At 41.1% G+C, this 18500-nt stretch overlaps 1 long non-coding RNA gene across 1 annotated transcript in view; it reads right to left on the bottom strand.

Moving 5' to 3' along the window:
- LOC148124724 (uncharacterized) overlaps positions 1-18498 on the bottom strand; it is a 62099-nt gene extending 43601 nt beyond the window's left edge. The window contains exon 1 of the long non-coding RNA XR_015745107.1: positions 18270-18498. This is a non-coding gene — a long non-coding RNA (uncharacterized LOC148124724). The remainder of the gene's footprint in view (positions 1-18269) is intronic.
- Positions 18499-18500: the final 2 nt, after the last annotated feature.

Below are 18500 nucleotides of genomic sequence, written 5' to 3'. Positions count from 1 at the left end.
AGAAAAATCCAGAAGAAATATTTTACACATAGTTAATAAGATGGAAAAATAGAGGAGCAACTTTCAAACAAGAAATAAACTTTTGAGAAATTGCAAAGCAATGTCTTAGGTGACCAAAACTTGCACATGAACTGTTTTTAATTACAGCCTGCTACTTTCAGCTACCATTTTAAAGAGGAGAGAAACTTACAAAGCTCTGTAAGAAAGACGCTTCATGATTACATTGTCCAGCTATTGAGCTATTCCATGCTTCATTTTGCTTTTGCTTTTTTTTTTTCAAAAAGGAAAATAGGCAAATCACAAGTGAAAGAAAACAAATGCCTTCATCACATTGGGATAATAAGGTAGGGAGATTCCATGATTTTAAAAAAATCATCTGGAAGTTTAAATAATTTGGAGCCCTCCTGCCTATGAAGCATGTTCTAATCAATGCACACCTTTGATTTTAAATTCATTTTTACATAGCTCAGATCCCAAGTTTTATAAACCTTAGAAGTATAGAGGTGCCCATTCACAAATTCAAATGAGAACCCCCCCAAAAGCTTTTGATTGAGTAAAACAGCATAGCAAGGTGTTGATAGAAGCACCAAATCAGCAACTGGCCTTAGTTTTTGAAGAAACTCAAAACTGTTGGTTTCTAATTACAGAAAACAGGCTATTTTGAGGGGGAAAATTACACAAGCAGGAATGAAGCAACCCTCCAGAAGAAAAATATTGTCTTAATCTCTTAGATTAGGGTCACAGTTTTGTTTTTAAGACTTTAAAAAAATCTGTTAATTTGGCCCCATGTATCTCCAGACAGGACTAGCACTGATGTTGTTACCTAGTTTGGGTAATGAAACATCTGCAAGGAAACAGCCAAGTTCATAGAGCACCTGATTTCAACCCTGAGCTACAAATATTCTCCTTTATTGGGAATAGGAGTGCAATGCATGCGATTACCTTGATTTGCCTCGTTGAGGTCAACGTGCAGCATGCTACGCTCAGCACGGTGCTTTGGCTTAGATTCATAGGGCTGGAAGGGACCTATGAGATCTTCTAATCCCAAGACTTCCTCCAAAAAGATAGAAGAGAAGCCTCTTCTGGCTATTGCAGGGCTGAAGTGGGCCTCATAGACACCTGGTTTCACTCTTGAAAGGGAACGTCTGAATTAATGCTCCAAATCAGATTGGATCATCCTGAAATTCAGAGCAACCTCATTTGACCCATGAAAACTAAAGCACATGGAACCACAATTTTAAAAAAAAGTCCAACCAAGGAACATTATCTGATTCAAAACATGCTTTTCCCATCAAAACCATCTTGGTGAAATGTTGTCAGAAGATTTTCCCTGCAAAGATTGTTGTAGTCCTACCACTACAGTCATTAAGATGCATTGGCTTCTCATAGTCTATTCAAACCTGTGGCGCCAGGAATGGATCACCACAAGAAAAGACAAGAGCTATCGATGCATGTATTTTTATCTCTCTTTTAGACCAAGGAAGAAAGGAAGAGCTTTTTGCTGGATCAGACCACAGCATCTAGTTCAGGGGTATCAAACTCAATTTCATTGAGGGCCGCATCAATGTTGTGTTTGATCTCAAGTGGGGCTGGTGAATGTGAACACAATCCTATGAATGCCTGGAAACAGCTACATCACCTGAGTGCTAGGTTCAATGCAACTTGCCTGTCCATCCTGGGATTCCTTTGGTTTGAACACAGATTCCCCCTCTCCCTGCCGCCCCCTTACCTGGAATGCACCTCCCAGCTGATTTTTGGCCATTTGAGGCTTTTTTCAGCCTGCCAGAGGCTTAAGGGAAGCCTCTGCAGGCTTTGCAGGCTGAAAAATAGCAGAAGTTTCACCACTTCCGGTATTTCCGGAAATACAGGAAGTGACAAAACGGGCCTATTTTTTGTCCTGCAAAGCCTGCAGGCCAATTTTTTGGCCTGCAAAGCCCTCAAGCCTCTGGCAGGCCGAAAAATGCCCGAAAATCCGCTGGGAGGCACGCACATGCGCAATGAGGTAAGTTTGCCTGGGGCTCACATGCCATAGGTTTGCCATCACAGGGTTAGGCTATGTATTCCTCTAAATTCAGAGAGAAAAGTATTACCAAGGGCTGTGATGGAACTCTGATGGAGAAATAAAACTTCTATGTCTAAAAACAATGAACCTCCAAATTAAGAGATTTGTTTCAAAGAATTCCAACCTCTATTGGAAGGTTTTAAAGCTTCCCAAGTGCCATCTGACTATGTGGCTGTTTCATTGGGTCCATCACAGCCGTTTCAAAAAGGCAGTTGCTGCAGTTCCATTCTCCATACAAGTAATCCTCAACATACAACCGTTCATTTCGTGATCACACGAAGTTACAAGGGTGACTTGTGGCCATTTTTGACACCTACCTGTCAACTCATAAAACATTTCTATGCCTGTTTGAGGGTTGCCACGAACAGAAGTGGAATTTGAAAGAGCATTGCAGCAGTTTGGAACAGAAAGTGCATTCCATTATTACCTTGCAAAGATTGTAACTAAGCGACTGGAGTTTCTTCCCCGCAAATCTCTAATTGGAGAATGTGATTGATGACTCTTGGCTATGAACGTGTTTCATTGGATAATATGAATTATGGTGCACCCAAAGGGGTGGGAGGAAACCAGGGTCAAGGGTGATAGTGAATTACATGTCTCAGAATCGGCTTCAAACAGGTCGTGCCAACATGTTCGCTCCTAATAAATTCCTTATAGTTTTTGAAGCTTGGCTCGAGGCTCATGATTTAGTTCGGGCAACTGCCGGAGCCCTGATACTACAACCATTGCAGCATCTCTGTATTCATGTGAGCGCTTGGCAACTGGTCCATATTTATGATGATTGTGGTATCTTGGGGTTCCCCTTTTGTGACCTTCTGACAAGCAAAGTCAATGGGGAAGCCAGATTCACTTAACAACCATGTTGCTAACTTAAAACCTGCAGTGATTCACTTAATGATTGCGGCAAAAAAGGTCGTAAAACGGGACAACACTCACTTAACCATTGTCTCTCTTAGCAATGGAAATTTTGCAGCTCAGCTGTGGTCATAACTCAAGGATGACCTGTATATATAAAGGTGGACTTCAGCTGAAATCCATGAGGGTCACCCCTACTTATATTCCTTCTATCTTTGAAAACAAAAGGGGACCACCTTAAGGGAAAGGCTGGGATACAAAAAATGAGGCACGTAAGGGGAGGGGGTACAGTTGCGGGAAGGGTGAGAAGGAGGAAAACACTAATTAACACTAGGACCATCACTTACCATTAATAGTTAGTCACTGTTTTCTTGATGTGGCTGAAGGCAGGGAAGTTGAAATGTGTGATGTTTACCTGTCTCATTGGCAGAACACAAAGTGAGAACAGACATTTATTGTCTGCCTCTTAGACAGATACCACACAGACACACACACATATACACACGTACACACTTCTTATGCAATATGTTTTTATTGCATTGCTATTGCAGGCAAGTAATGCGAACCAGAGCTATCAACAGATAATCTCTTTTATCTGGACACATCTGAGAGAGACACACCTACACACCCACCAAAGTTATTGTGATGTTTGAACCAGGGCTGGGCTGCTGGGGGTTCAGGAGAGCCCCTAGCTAAGATTCTGTGCAGTTCGGAGAACCCCCAAATCCCACTCCTGGATGGCCCCACCCACCCCACCCTGCCCCTCCCAGGAGTCCCCACGTGGCCTGTTTTGGATACAGGTAAGTGCAGGGCATTCATGGAGATTTGGGGAGGTTGAAAAACAGGCCTCCCAGAAGTTTGGGAAGGCCAGAAATGGGCCTGTCTCTGGAGTCTGGGGAGGCCATTTTCACCCTCCCAGAGGCTCAAGAAAAGCCTCCGGAGCCCGGGGAGGACAAAAATGCCCCCCCCCCATGATGCAGGAGGCCAACTAGGCCACGCCCACCATGTCCACACCTACCCAGCAACCGGACAGAGAACCCATTGATAAAAATTTTGAAGCCCACCCTGCTTTAAATACAGCTGGGCTATATGGCTAGTGGTCAGTTAATCCAGAGCTTTTAATCAACAGATTAATCAGCTAAAATACGAGTTGATTCACTGTTCATAGGAAATTTTCAATTACTGAGAAGGCAAGATGTGTGCTTGTGTAATTTCTAGTCACTCTTTTGGAGCAAGGAGGTTTGTCTAGAGAAAATATTAATTGCGGCATGGAGTAGGAGATATCTGTGGCTGCTGTGTTAAATGAACGAATTGCTTCAATCTTCAAAAAAAAATTCTTATCAAAAACATCCTTTGCATCGTGTTTTAATAACGCATCTATTTTAATCAGTTAAGTGGCAGTTGGTGAAATAAACATTCTTTAAATCAGAAGACATCTTTACTGGAGAGGTGTGAGGAAAGAATGAGAAATTTAAATAAGGATTTAGAGCAGAATTAACATGGAAGTTGACAACACGGTTCTAAAACCTGGATGTTTGCATTCAAGTGTTTATAAAAATCCATCAGCGTCAACCCATTGTGTGTGTACATGCAAGAAAATAATTTATATACCCCTCAAATGGGAGAAAAGTCCAGTTGGAACTAAATTGGTGTCTCTTTTATCCATGGATGTACATCAGAATAAGCATTTCAACACCTCTCAAATCAAAGAATGGAACAGCTTTGGAAAGCAAAGACAAATCTTTGATGGATACACCAGGGAATTAGGAGAAGGGGGTACTGGAAGGGAAAGGAGAAAAATAGACTAGCAATAAAATGATATTCTTATTTAGCTTACAAAGGGGTTTTCCTTGTCACTATATGCAAAACAGACCTTGCTACTGAGATAAGGAAAGCCAATCACACCCAACTGCATGCTTTTCTGTATCAGATGAAAATCTAAATGCAGATATGTGTTGCATTGCTGTTTGAACTGAAGATAAGAAAAATGTGTGTACCACAGCCTTTTTAGTGTGATTCTTAGATGAATAACACACCAACACAAACCTCACCCAAGGGTTGGAAGCTAGGTGTGATCATTCTTGGCTTTCCTGCACACAATCCTCAAAATCTTTCCTTAGATTCGTGTTCCAAAATTTGGGGATGTTGCCAAATTATCCTGAAGACTACTAATAATCCGGATAAAATTGAGAATGCCCCAAATAGATATTAGAGTGGTGCATCAGCACTTTGGGACCGAAGACCTGACATTTCAAAACATGACTGGTACAAGTGGCATATTTACTGCAACACACCATGCGCTTTCCCAAGATTACACATCTTTCCTGGAGAAGATGTTTTCGGTTTAAGGAATTGTAGACAGAGGTTCTGACTGTACCTTCCCATATTTTTTCTATGAACATTCTCAGTCATCCAGGTTATGGTTATCCCAAAGGTGCTTTTTCAAGAGGCAACAGGACTTTGTTTTTCCTTGAAGATGTTTTGCTTCTCATCCAAGAAGCTTCTTCAGTTCTGAAGTCAAAACGGAGGACGTTTCTTGGATGAGAAGCAAAACGTCTTCAAAAAACAATGAAATCCAGTTGACTTTTGGAAAAGCACCTTTGGACCTCCTGCATTCTGAAATATATCTTCAAATCTTTGGATTTGTATTCTAGGCCACTCCACTGCTATCTAGATATTGCAAAGATATACAGATGAACACTAACAAACAGACTGGCATTGCATATTGTACATGGTTTATCCGAGGCTTGTTGGATAAATCAGAAACAGCTGGTTCACAGAACCAGCTAAGGCATGCGCTATAGTTTACAAGCCCCATTGGTTGAGTTTCTGCAACATGCTGTGTTCAAACCAAAGGAATCCCAGGATGGGCAGGCAAGTTGCATTGAACCTAGCCACTCACAGGCGATGTAGCTGTTTCCAGACATTCATAGGATTGTGTTGACATTCACCAGCATCAAACACTCACAGCAATGTTTCTGTTTAAAATGCACACATCGTGTGCATGTAATAATATATAGAGAGGGAGATGAATTTCAAATCTGACTCCCAACTGACTGCCCAACCAGCTTTTTTGAATGTTAAGCAACCAAGAAGAAGGATCAGCTTAAAGATACAAAGGCTCACATCCCACGTAGGATCTAAAATAAGAATCATTCTGCCAAAGTACAGAACACTCAAGAGGTGCAATCTGCGTTCCTTGTGGCCAAATGCTAGGAACAATTGTCAAGCAAGGAAGAGGGCTTAACCCATATCCTGATGAGATATTTATCCTTTCATTTTTTTTCTAAGCGAAAAATACAAAAAACAAATCCACAGAGTATTAAATGCTCCACTGAGTAACCATAGTCTTCATTTCTTTCTCATTCAATCCCCACTGATACTCTTGCTAATATGACACATTTATCTTCAGCGTGTGTAGCAGCTCTGTAATCAGAGACATCATAGCTGCTCTCAGCTTAAAAGGAACACACAGGAACACATATACATGTGCACACACATGCCAGTGCAATGTGGTGTAGTAATTAAGATGCTGGGCAAGGAGGAGAAAGATCATCTAATTGTCCCTTAAGCAGGAAAGCAAAGTAGTCATCATCTCATAGCCAAAGACTAACAAATTGGGAAACATCTGTCTAACTCACTCTAGACTAGCATGGTAGACTGATGTTCAGTAGGATGACAGGGCTGAAACATTTGTCCAAAACTGTACATAATTCTATAGCCCTGTAATTGGGCTGGGAGTTCCAGAATTCATAATTTAAATAACCAAAGAGCACCAAATTGGAAAAACTAGTGATGTCAACTTATTTTAGAAAAATGGAACTTCTTTATTTATAATCCTGTATGGAGTTAGGTTGGCTGTTGACTTTTTTTTTCTTTTTTCTTTTGATAGTGGTGAATGTTAAGAGTCGAGGAGGAAGCAACCTTTTTCCTTTGTCCTCAAAGATGAAGTATATCAAGCCTAAACTCTGTATTCCTAAACTCTATCAGTGAATAATGATTCCTTATTTTGATGAGTCTTTAATCAAATCTATTAATCTAATCTAATCTAACTATACCAATCTAAGAATTTTCAAGAAAAAATAAAGTGTGGAAAAATGAGCAAGAGAGAGAGGGAGAAAGAGAGGGAAGAGGAGAAGAAGAAGAAAGATTTAAGTTATGTTTTCACAATAAAACCAGGAACCAGATTCCACATAAAAATCAAAGCAAACCACTGTATGGCCTAAGGTGCTAGTCCAATTCACAGCATGTATGCAAGAAGCAGCTCTGGATTTGTAGTCACTAAGCTATAGCTTATAGTTTAGCAACCACTGCTAACATATTCCTAAAAACTTCTTGCCTATTGGCTTTCTGCTGAGAATGTTTTCAAAACATGGAGGACCTAGGTAGACCATCTAAGGAGCACTGTGGCCATCGCCAAATCCAGAAGAGCAAATAGCAACAGAATCACCAAGCAACTACATTCTTGCTAGACACAACCAGCCATCAACATTGCACCTTCAATGAACTTAGTTTTCTGTCTCTACCATTACTTAAAAAAAAAAAAAACATTCCAGAATAACAAACCGAATGTTCTACTTGACCAACAAACCAGATAGGGCTTTCAAGAAATCAAGTTAAAGACATTGTAATTGGGGCAATGTACAAAGTCCAGTCAATGTATTTTGAAGGCTCTCTGAAAACTGACCAGAAAAAAGTGAATGTTCTTCATAAACATAAAGCGCTGACCAATTGCTACCTAGCAAAGCTGAAAACCAGAAAAGGAACATGGTAGGTGAAATCTTAGCAGCAGCATTCCATAACATCAACATTCATGGTGTATCCTACTTGCAAATCTAAAATGCATTGCCTGAATAATTACAGCATTAATTAAGCTGTTGCATGTACCCATAGTTAACAAATAGATGCACCTGTTTTCAGCTGTTGTTAAAGCACTCATAAATAAGCACTTTTGGCAAGCAGCCATCCTAATACACAGAGAGCAATTTATAAATCTTCCCAATGTTGTTAGAGAAGGGAATTCAATATTCCTTTGCCATCATCAGTGCTGATGTTCAGATGACCAGGTCACAACAGGTAGGCTGATGAGTTTAGAACTTCCAAGTCTATCAGCTCCCCCACCTAAGCAATCTGTAAATGACTAGCCAATAAAATCACCTGTTTAGAAACTTCATCAGACTCTTTCAAAGTGAAACGGCAAGAAGGGTTGTGTAGGGAGTCATGAAAATGGCTCGAAGAAGCTTCTTGAATAAGAAGTGAAACATCTTCAAAGGAAAAACAGAAAGTCCACTCTTGGTGGGGGGAAAGCACCTTTGGGAAGGTCTTGGAGAAGGCCAGAAGCATATGTTAAGCTCAGTAGTTAAGCAATATGTTAAGCCCCCACATCCCTATTTCCTGAGGTATTAAAGAGAAGGAAGGGGAAATACAGTCGAACATACAGATTAACAGAGTTGGAAGGGACCTTGTAGGTCATCTAGTCCAACCCCTTGCCCAAGCAGGAGGCCCTACACCATTTCTGACAGATGGCAGTCCAGTCTCTTCTTGAATGTTTCAAGTGATGGCGCTCCCACAACTTCCGAGGGCAACTTCTGTTTCATTGGTTGATTGTTCTCACTGTCAGAAAGTTTCTCGTTATTTCCAGGTTAAATCTCTCCTTGTTCAGTTTCAATCCATTATTCCTTGTCTGGCTTTCAGGTGCTTTGAAGAATAGCTTGACCCCATCCTCCTCTCTGTGGCAATCCCTCAAATATTGGAAGAATCATGTCTCCCTTGGTCCTTTTCTTCACAATATCTTAATGGATAGAATTCTAGCCATACAATAATCTATCTACCTTGGAAGGTGGACAGGTGGCAACCTAGCTCTTTCCATATTTTGGTGCACATGGTGAAGAAGGAAACTCCATCAGGAACAACTACCCAAATCAGCAAATGTATTCTTGCTGCATTCTAATGTGCTTGCTCTGAAAAAAAAATAAAGATCATGATATACAGCTTGCATAAAGAAAAGCAAGCTGGTGCAAATCAAAGTCATTCTATCAGCAGCAATTCTACGAGAAACAGGCATGAGGGTTTATTAAAAGATGGGGTTGGATATGCCTACGGCTCAGGTTGATGCATTAGTTGGAGTATTGGGTAACAATTGGAAATAGGGACTCAAAGGTTCACACAATGAATTTACGGAGTCTCCTTTAGCCCTGTTTTATAAGCCAATTCAGCTTCACCATCTCTAGATCAGGAAAGGGTTCACACATTTTGTTATGCCCTAGTTTACCTAACCAGAGTTTGATACAGAGTGAGAACAATCAACCAATGGAACAGCTTGCCCTCGGAAGTTGTGGGAGTGTCATCACTTGAGATTTTCAAGAAGAGATTGGACTGCCATTTGTTAGAAATAGTGTAGGGTTTCCTGCTTGGGGGGGTTGGACTAGATGGTCCCTACAAGGTCCCTTCCAACTCTGATGATCTGTTATCTGTTATAAGCCATAGCTGGCCACGTTCATGTATCCTGAGGAGCCCAAATTTGGCTCACTTGCTTGGCAAGTTAGCAAGGTGGAAAGCCAGCCTTTCCTATACAATGCCCCAAGGCCCTGGGTGGGGGAGGGGAAGGGAATGTATAAAATAGATTAATTCAGTTTATCAAGCATAAAATTCCCTCTCCCCTCGTGGGGCGAGGCTGTGGATTACTCCAGGCTCATTTCCAAAATCATAATTTCCTTGGCTATTTCTTCCCCATTTCAGCCAACTTTCCAACCCTCTCTCTCCCCATTCTCCCATTCCAATTTGAAGAACTGAAGCCTGGCGTGGGAAAGGTACCTTAGGGCTTTTCACAAATCCAGTAGCCCCTTGAACCAAAAACCAATTAGAATGCCCCAAGGCTCTGCAATTCAAGGCTGTCCCTTCTTTTCAAATGGCTGCCATCTCAACACTGTTAAGGAGCCCAGATCTGAATGGAGGAATCGTGGTAAAGTGGTGCTTAAGCCAGGCCCAAGGTGAAAGGAACTAAGCTTTCTATAGGAACAGCAGCTTTGGTTTCTAAGAGACCAACTGACCAAGACCGTTGACAAGAAGAAGGGAAAAAAAAGAAACCCTCACTTACTATTCTGTTCCCCCATTTGCAGAGACCAAAATACTTCTCTGTCTGGAAGGGTGAGCAATCCAAGGCCCCAGAGCAACATTTCTAATTCCTTCAGTTTTCTTTCTTTCTTTCCTGCACCCTGAAGTTCTTTATTATAACAATTACCAAGGATCAGGGTGGAAATTTCCCACCATTTTGAATCAAGAATTACAGAGACACAGAAGCACACACGAACCCCTGAAGTGTAAGTCTTAAAGCCATTTCATTAAAGTAGCAAGGGAATCTGCAAATCCCTAGAAAATACATAAGTTCTCAGTGGAGTCTACAAATATGATGTAAGACCACCTTTTCAATGTTATATTCTCACCCCCGGGCTCCTATCCAATCCAGCCATCAAAGGTTTGCCCACCCCAATTGTACACCTATTATGTATTTGTTTTCTGTTCAGGCCATATTAAACCATCTATTCTGGGGATTAATCCTGTCTCCTGGATTCCTCAAAAAATATGGGGATGGATGGATGGATGGATGGATGGATGGAAAGAAGAGGAGTTTGCCAGAGGAAAAAAAATAATCAAGTCTTGACTATGGTGGAAGAACAAAGGAAAAATTGAAATCCAAGAATGACTAGTAGCTACTTACATTTGTTTTTTTTAATAGAGGGCTATTATGATTTTTTTTTTTAAATTACTTTCTTGTAAGAGATCAGGGTGAAATACGTTTTTCTTTACCATGCAAGCTTCACGGTCATCCTATATGGTACATTCATACTAAAGAATAGATATTTCTCTGTGAGCATTCATGGACCATACAGATACAGATAATCAGAGTTGGAAGAGACCTTGTAGGTCATCTAGTCCAACCCCCCACCCAAGCGGGAGACCCTACACCATTTCTAACAAATGGCAGTCCAATCTCTTCTTGAAAGTCTCAACTGGTGGCACTCCCACAATTTCTGAGGGCAAGCTGTTCCACTGGTTGATTGTTCTCACTGTCAGAAAGTTTCTCCTTATTTCCAGGTTAAATCTCTCCTTGTTCAGTTTCCATCCATTATTCCTTGTCTGGCCTACAGGAGCTTTAGAAAATAGCTTGACCCCTTCCTCCCTGTGGCAGCCCCTCAAATATTGGAAGACTGTTATCATATCTCCCATATGAGGATCCAAACTTCTACACACCAGAGGTCACCACATAGTAATTAGGCTTGATCAGATTCATGTTAAAAAAAAGATTCAGTTTAGACTTGCAATTCAGTTTTTTAAAAAGAGTCTATTCCATTCAGATTTGCTGTTCAGGCTGCTGAATCCATTTCACAATGGGTTTAGAATTGTTATGTTTTCAAACACAGATCAAGTTTTAGAATCAGTTTTGAAGAAACACCCCCTCCCCCATTCTATTCAACACACCAAATTGATCTGAAGAATTTTTTTGAAAACTCAAAGCGATGTTCAGCCAAGCCACCTTGAAACCAAATATTTGAATATGTGCATGATTCTAACTCACAAAGCATTCTCAGCCCAATGTGTGCTTATCCAGAGCTTACTGAATAAACCACAACTGGCTGAGCTAAGCTTTGAAGTTTAAACATACAAAATGCTAAACGAATCCAAGCAAACCATATTGTGGCTTGGTGTGATGGTCTCTTGCTCACAAGTTCAAGTCCCATCACACGAATGCTTGGCCCTTGCAAGATGCTATTACTCAAGCTCCCTCTTCATCAGCAAAAGGAGAGGGGTAATAATAATGCCTCCCCCATATTACATAGATATCCAAATACAATAAATCAAGGGAGCTAGTTAGCTAAATAGATATACACACTTTGGAAACAATTGATGTGACCACACACCTGAGAAGTGGTGGATTAAAATGTTTATACAATATTCACATGGAAGAAGCAAGAAAAATCCTGACCACTTCAACTGCAACTTTTTAACATTGATGCAGTGACTCTGATTCACCAGTAAGGAGCTTTTGAACACTCAGAACATATTTCATTCATATTTACCAGAATCTGACTAGAGTTGGAAGGGACCTTGTAGGTCATCTAGTCCAACCCCCACCCAAATGGTAGTCCAATCTCTTCTTGAAAGCCTCCAGTGATGAAACTCCCACAATTCCCGAAGGCAACTTCTGTTCCACTGGCTGATTGTTCTCACTGTCAGAAAATTCCTCCTTCTTTCCAGGTTAAATCTCTCCTTGTTCAGTTTCCATGCATTATTCCTTGTCTGGCCTTCAGGTGCTTTAGAAAATAGCTTTACCCTTTCCTCCTCTCTCTGGCAGCCCCTCAAATCTAAAACATTTCTAGCAACTAATTAAATTCACCAGTTCCACTAAAATATATTTGCACTGCTACCAAAACCAAAATCTTATTTGTGGTAAAGCAAATAAGAGAAGTCACACATATCCTAACCGCAAGAAATTTTCTTAGGGGGAAATTAATATTGTTAATATCAGTATATAGTTCTTGTCTCTTTCAAATATTCCCTTAACACACTATGCAAAACCAGCTAGTTTATTTCATTTAGTCAGCGGCTAGTCAAGAGAGATTATTGAAATAGAATAACATGGGGAACATTGGTCAGTTGAACCCAGAAAGCTAAAGCTGTAAAACCCTGGGCACAACCTACAGTAATTAACAAAGGTTATTGATTTGAATTAGGGCTGAACTAGTCAATTTATATCAAGAATCTCAAACTTCCTATTTTCAACTACCTATTTCAAAATCCATCTCAGTCAGGATGTCTGGTCTGAGTTCAGAACTCCAGGCGCTGATCAGCTGGCAGCAAAGAGAGACCCAAAATAATTTTTGCTGCCTTCTAGTAGTCATCCAGACTTTTGCAACCCAGATCTGACAGCTGGGACAATAAGAAAAATATACTGCAAATGATGCAAAACCTAGAATTTTTGGAACTTGCACCCCAAATGCCAAGCTTTTGTAAATCACAGGGGTTGCATCCTAACATCACAACGCGTATTTCATCCATTGTTGCTCTCTGCCCTTTTCTTCTTGCAGGAGGCTATGACAGATGACGCCTGTCATTGGAACACTATCTGCTACCAGTATGAAACCATTCACAAGAGAAATTAGAAAGAAATGGTCAAACATCCTGACAACCCAGTAAAGAAAACAAAATAGAAGCTGGTTTCCCAGAAGAAAACTTTGAAAAAAGTGAGAGCACGACATACAGTAGTCTAAGCACCACTTTGCAATAATCAAGAGCTACTCTCATTTTAGTGATTGTGCCAACCGGCTGCCATGATTTCATGGACCCAGAGTTGCCACAAATGCTAGTTTGCAAAGGACAGTTCTCTTTGAAAATCTACCAAGCTGCTACCCGAACTGTCTTCATTTCAAGGGCTCTGACATCTAATCTGGTTTAAAGATTTTTTAAAAAAAACTATAAGCAGAAATCACAGCTGGGGTCTTAAAGGTGACTGATAGTGGTTAGCAGCTGGGCACCCCACTTAGCCAGCTACAGTCTTCTTCCCTGCTTTGCTGAGATATACTCTGTTTCTATTTAAATTATAGTAATTATTTATACATTTGCATATGTACATGCACATTTATGCCAATCTCTCCTTGCCTCCTTGGCAATGCATCTACTTCTCTCTCTTCCTCTCTCCCCCAGTAAATGGCCAACATAACTCATACTGCTGTTCAGAACTGAAAGGATGGGGGGCAAAATAAGAAAGAAATGGGGTGGTGAGAAGCAGCAGGCCGGAAAAAAAAGAAGAACATAGATTGTCATCAGAGCAGCCCAGGTGTTTCGCACATTCAATATTTTGTCAAGTCTGCTCATTTTGATGCTGATTTTGAAAAGGGAGACTTTTAGAAGGCCCAAATCACAAATGCATTCAATGCTTAACCATAATTATCTTTTTTTCAGGATAACGCCCAATGTGAACACTGTGGTTTTGAAATTTTAAAAAGTGCTAGATTAAGAACTTGAAAATCTCTGCTGGTTTGAGCCAACACCTTATTCATGATAGTGAGGGAGGGGGGAGGGAGGGAGGAAGGGAGGAAAAAGGGAAGGGAGGAGAAGGAGAGAAGAGGGAGGGAGGAAAGAAGGAAGGAAAACCCCTTTTTCACTTCTACCTCATTGCCCTGAATACTTTTTCAGGAGGCTTAGAAATAATAAAATGGGATGCTATAAAGATATCTTCCTTTCTACTTTTCCATTCGAAGGCTCAACAGTGAATGGTACATTCTTTGTCTTTCCCAAGATTATATGTTACAACTGAATTAAAGTTCCCAAAAAATTGCACTTTTTAAATTCTGGTACTACATGTAGACTTCAGCAAATGGGAAAATTTCCTGTTCAGTGATACCTTCTAAATGATAAATACCAGGTCTGATGTTCTTTAACATTTTACATCAGATTACTCTTCCCAGAGTAAAACTTAAAGAAAAAACTAGAAAGCAGTTCTATGGAGATAGAAGTAAACCCTAATAAGGCTATCAGGGTGTCATTTCCAAATGAGTATGCATAAGTTTGCAGCCATTGATCACAGAATTCAACAAATAAAATCACTAATCTCCTATTCCACCTCCCAGGAAGATCTTGGATCATATTATTATCAGACATTCATGTACAATGAATAGAAAAAGATGAGCCCAAATGCAAAAGAAAATGCTGTGGAATCCTAAAACTGCTCTTATTGCAAATCCTTAAAAATTTCCCTCTCAAATCATCCCTAGAAACCAAAATAGCTATCAGAAAACAGAATTTTCAGCCAGCAATCAAGCCATGGAAAAAGATATCCAGGTGCCAGGATATACCAGCAAAGATCAGAATAGAAGGTGTCTTCTCTAGGACTCTCTCTCAAAACAAGTGTTTATCTTTAAAGAAGCAAAATAGAAAGACTACGGTATGGATGCATTTAAATATTAGTGTTGGAGAAGACTTCTGAGAGTATCATAGACAGCCAGGAAAACAAACAAATGGATCATTGAAGAATTCAATCCAGAGTTCCTATTCAAGGCACAAGTAGTCAGGCTCACATGAGCATACACTGTACACAACGTCCTAGTTCTTTGGAGAAGTCTATAATTCTGGGAAAGGTAGAATTGAAAAGGGCACCCATGGAGAAGTTGGATGGACACCATTACAGCTTCCTCCTAGAGAAATACATCTACCTGTGTGCTCACTAACAATAACCACCACCTTGATCACCACCATTAAATCATTTCTGCGCTCAAAAGCCTTTCGCTTACATTATCCCTGAGATCTAGCTGTGGGTCACTCCGTTTTGAAAGAAAACTACTTTGAATATGTACAATAGAATCATGTCATTCCCCTCAGCTGGGAAAGTTGAAAGGAAGGCTGCTTTGTCTAAATTTGGGTCATATCTGTGGGTGAGACAGCAACTCAACAGTGCTCTGTATAAGTGTATGGTGACTTCATGGAGGAATGGTGCAGAAATCAGTGAGATGGCCTAGCCAATCTCACAAAAAAGAGCATTGTACAACAACAATAACAACAAAAGGCCTGTAAATTCAGTGATTAAGATCTTCCATGGCATGTACAGAAGATCTCAAGGTCACTTCCCACATTGCTTACGAACAAAGGTAAATATACATATCCTAGGATAATGTTGCAGGATCCAGTATGGGTCAATCACTGGGACCAGAGGTTTAGTCATCTGAGTTTTCAGACTCGTGCTGAAGCCCATCCTCAGAAAACTCTCTAGCAGAGTGTGTGATATTATAGCCACGTGGGAAGGCAGGTTAGAAAGGCAAGCCACGAGGACCCAATGTGCCGCATAGGTGGTGAGGAATGACTGGGCGGGGTGAACATTGGGCAGGCGGGGTAAGCGAGCATTGGGTGGGCGGAGCAAGTGAGCGAGTGGCGACCAGGTGACTGGATCGGGGGCGTGGCTAGCCAGAAGTCACTACCAGTTTGGTAACCCACACCAAATCGTTGCTACCGGTTCACCTGAACCAGTGCAAATGGGCTGAATACCACAACTAATAGCAACCTTTGCTAGAAAGAAGTTCCCTGAAGGTGGGCTCCAGCACAAATAAAAAAACTCAGAAGATGAAATCTCTGTTTCCCAGTGACCAACCCCAATTGGATCCTGCAATGGGCAGCTCAGTTCACATATCAGGTTAAGTCCTGGTTTGTTTCACTGCCATTTATTGCATAAATTATATTTGGCAGTGCTTACACAATATGGTGAAGAGGTCAACCACTGAACACATGCAACATACATAAAGACATATGGACCTTGGTGGACATCATTTGAACTTTTTTTTAATGTATCCTATGACCATGCTGCTGACTTCTGAAGGGAAGGAGATCACTGAGAAATCCTACAGCTATAGCCCAGGTTGAGATGTTGTTGTTGTTTTTAAAAGCAATGAGAAACTATTTGCATGTAGCTATCATGGTGTCACAGGAGTCAAGCTGACTTCAACAAAGCTTTGTCTTCTCAGAATCAGACAACCAATCTCTTCAAGGTTTATCCATTATGGAGCCATGAAGGTGCAATCACACATACACAGAGTACACACGTACTATCAATGAATGCCTGAGTTAGACATCCACTGGTAATTCTTGCTAGTGAAAGAAGTGGTTTTGATTGTTACAAAGGCCAAGGTGTGTAAACACTCCCCCTTACTCCCCTTGTTTGAAGCAGAGTGAAAATACAGACAATACAGTGATGGACTAAGGTGCTGGGTTGAAGGTCAACCATCAGCTCTAGCCTTGATGTAAAAGGAAGCTCGTGTTCTCCATCCAACTGGAGACAATGCATAGTTACCTGAAGCTCAGATACTACAAGCTTCTCTAACGCCTTTGAATGGCTACCATTGGAGCTACATCTACACAGGGTCTCCCAGGTTTAGAAACCCTTCCCCCTTAAACATAAGAAGTTTAAGTTCAAACAGCACTAAGCTGTTCACTCTTGAAGAGAAGGTAGGAAATAATGCCTGGATCTTTGGGAGAACTTCCTAGGGAAGCTTCAGCAGAGTGACAGTATCTTCTAATAGGAATCTCAGCCAGACTTTTGAAAAATAGTGAAATACTGGCGTGAATGGTTTTGGTGGCTTGATTTGAGATGGAGAGGGAGAGAGAAAGAGAGATATGGAGACTTGAATAGGTTTGGCTCCAAGAAGGGGAAGAAGAAAAAAACTCGCTCATTTGTCTCAAACAGGGAACTCCAACGTGCCCAAAGAGAGAAGCTAGGCCAAGCTAGCGTAGTTCTTTGTGTTACCATGGGAACCGAATGCAGATATCGCCCAATAGCTTTTTTATTTGCTAGACATTGTAATATATATTATGTTTTGGGGTTTGCGGTGAGGTAAAGGAGACTTTGTGAATCTTAACCATTGAGGCAACTCGGACAAGGGGGCAATATGGGGCAGGGGGGAGGGGAGAGAGAAAGAAAAGTCTCCACCATTCAAACAGGTAGTTTGTATGCAGGCAGAGTCTCCCAGTGTGAAGGCTTGGCTGCAAAATCCCGGCTGCTTTCTATTCAAAATTTCCCCTTCATTTCTGCTTCACTTCACTCTATGTGGGGACCCCCTAGCTGTACACAAAGCTGGCAGATAAAGTCCATGAAAAGTGATCAAATTATCAAGAACTTGACCTCACAGAGGGACAGAATTTAAAGGGAGGGGTGGAGAGAGGGAGTGCCTTATAACAACCCAGAAAAAAGAAACCGAGGAAGTGGGGGCATGAGAAGCCTTGTGAGACGGGGAGAGGGGAGCGGTGGTGGAGAGCAATTCCATAAATTGGTAGAGGCCGGGTGTCTGGATTAATTTGCAAAGGGGCATTGTTAAAAAGTCTACAACCTAATCCCTCCTTAGTCACCACCTACTCCCACCAATTGTAGAGGTTCTCCACTCTTCCTCTCCCACTCCTTTTTTTTACATTCCTTAAGGTTTGTCAAGTTACTTTTCCAACTACAGGTTCCAGCCCACGTTTATCACTTTTGATCCATGAGTTTTATTTGGCTTTTTTTCTTTCTTTCTTAGCTATGCTGTGGCTAGGAGAAGACATTCTTTTGCGAATGCGTTTGGCAGCATCTCCTCCTCCTCCCTGCTACCCCACCCCGTCTGAACAGGTGCCTGCTGGTCTGTTCCCGTCCAGCCTCTCTTTTCAAAGCTATCCCGATTCCTAAACATTCACCTTGGATTTAATTTCATTGATTAAAAAAAAAAAACAAAGACATCAAGGCTTCCTGGCAAAATCCCTTGAAAAGAACTGCACGGAATCACCGACCAAAGAATGAACAAATTAAGAGAACACATACAACTACTAATATATAAAAGGATACCTGTGATGAAGAGAGGCTAGGCGAACTCCTTGAACATTAAGTTTAAAGACCTGGTAGATTAAAAGGGGGAAAAAGGGAAAGAAAAAGAAAAAAGAAAGCTTGATCTGTTCTGGCTGCTTTCGTGCTCGCTCATTCCTCCAGTTGTGTCCATGGCCACGAGTTGTCTTTCCTTCTTTCTTTTCTTTTCTTTCTTCTCTTCCTTTCCTTTCTATCTCTCTCTTCCCAGAAGTC

This window comes from Pseudonaja textilis, chromosome 13 (assembly GCF_049901715.1).
Source record: "Pseudonaja textilis isolate UNSWEBS1 chromosome 13, rPseTex1.2, whole genome shotgun sequence".
NCBI lineage: Eukaryota > Metazoa > Chordata > Lepidosauria > Squamata > Elapidae > Pseudonaja > Pseudonaja textilis.
This window is presented reverse-complemented; position numbering and strand designations above follow the sequence as displayed.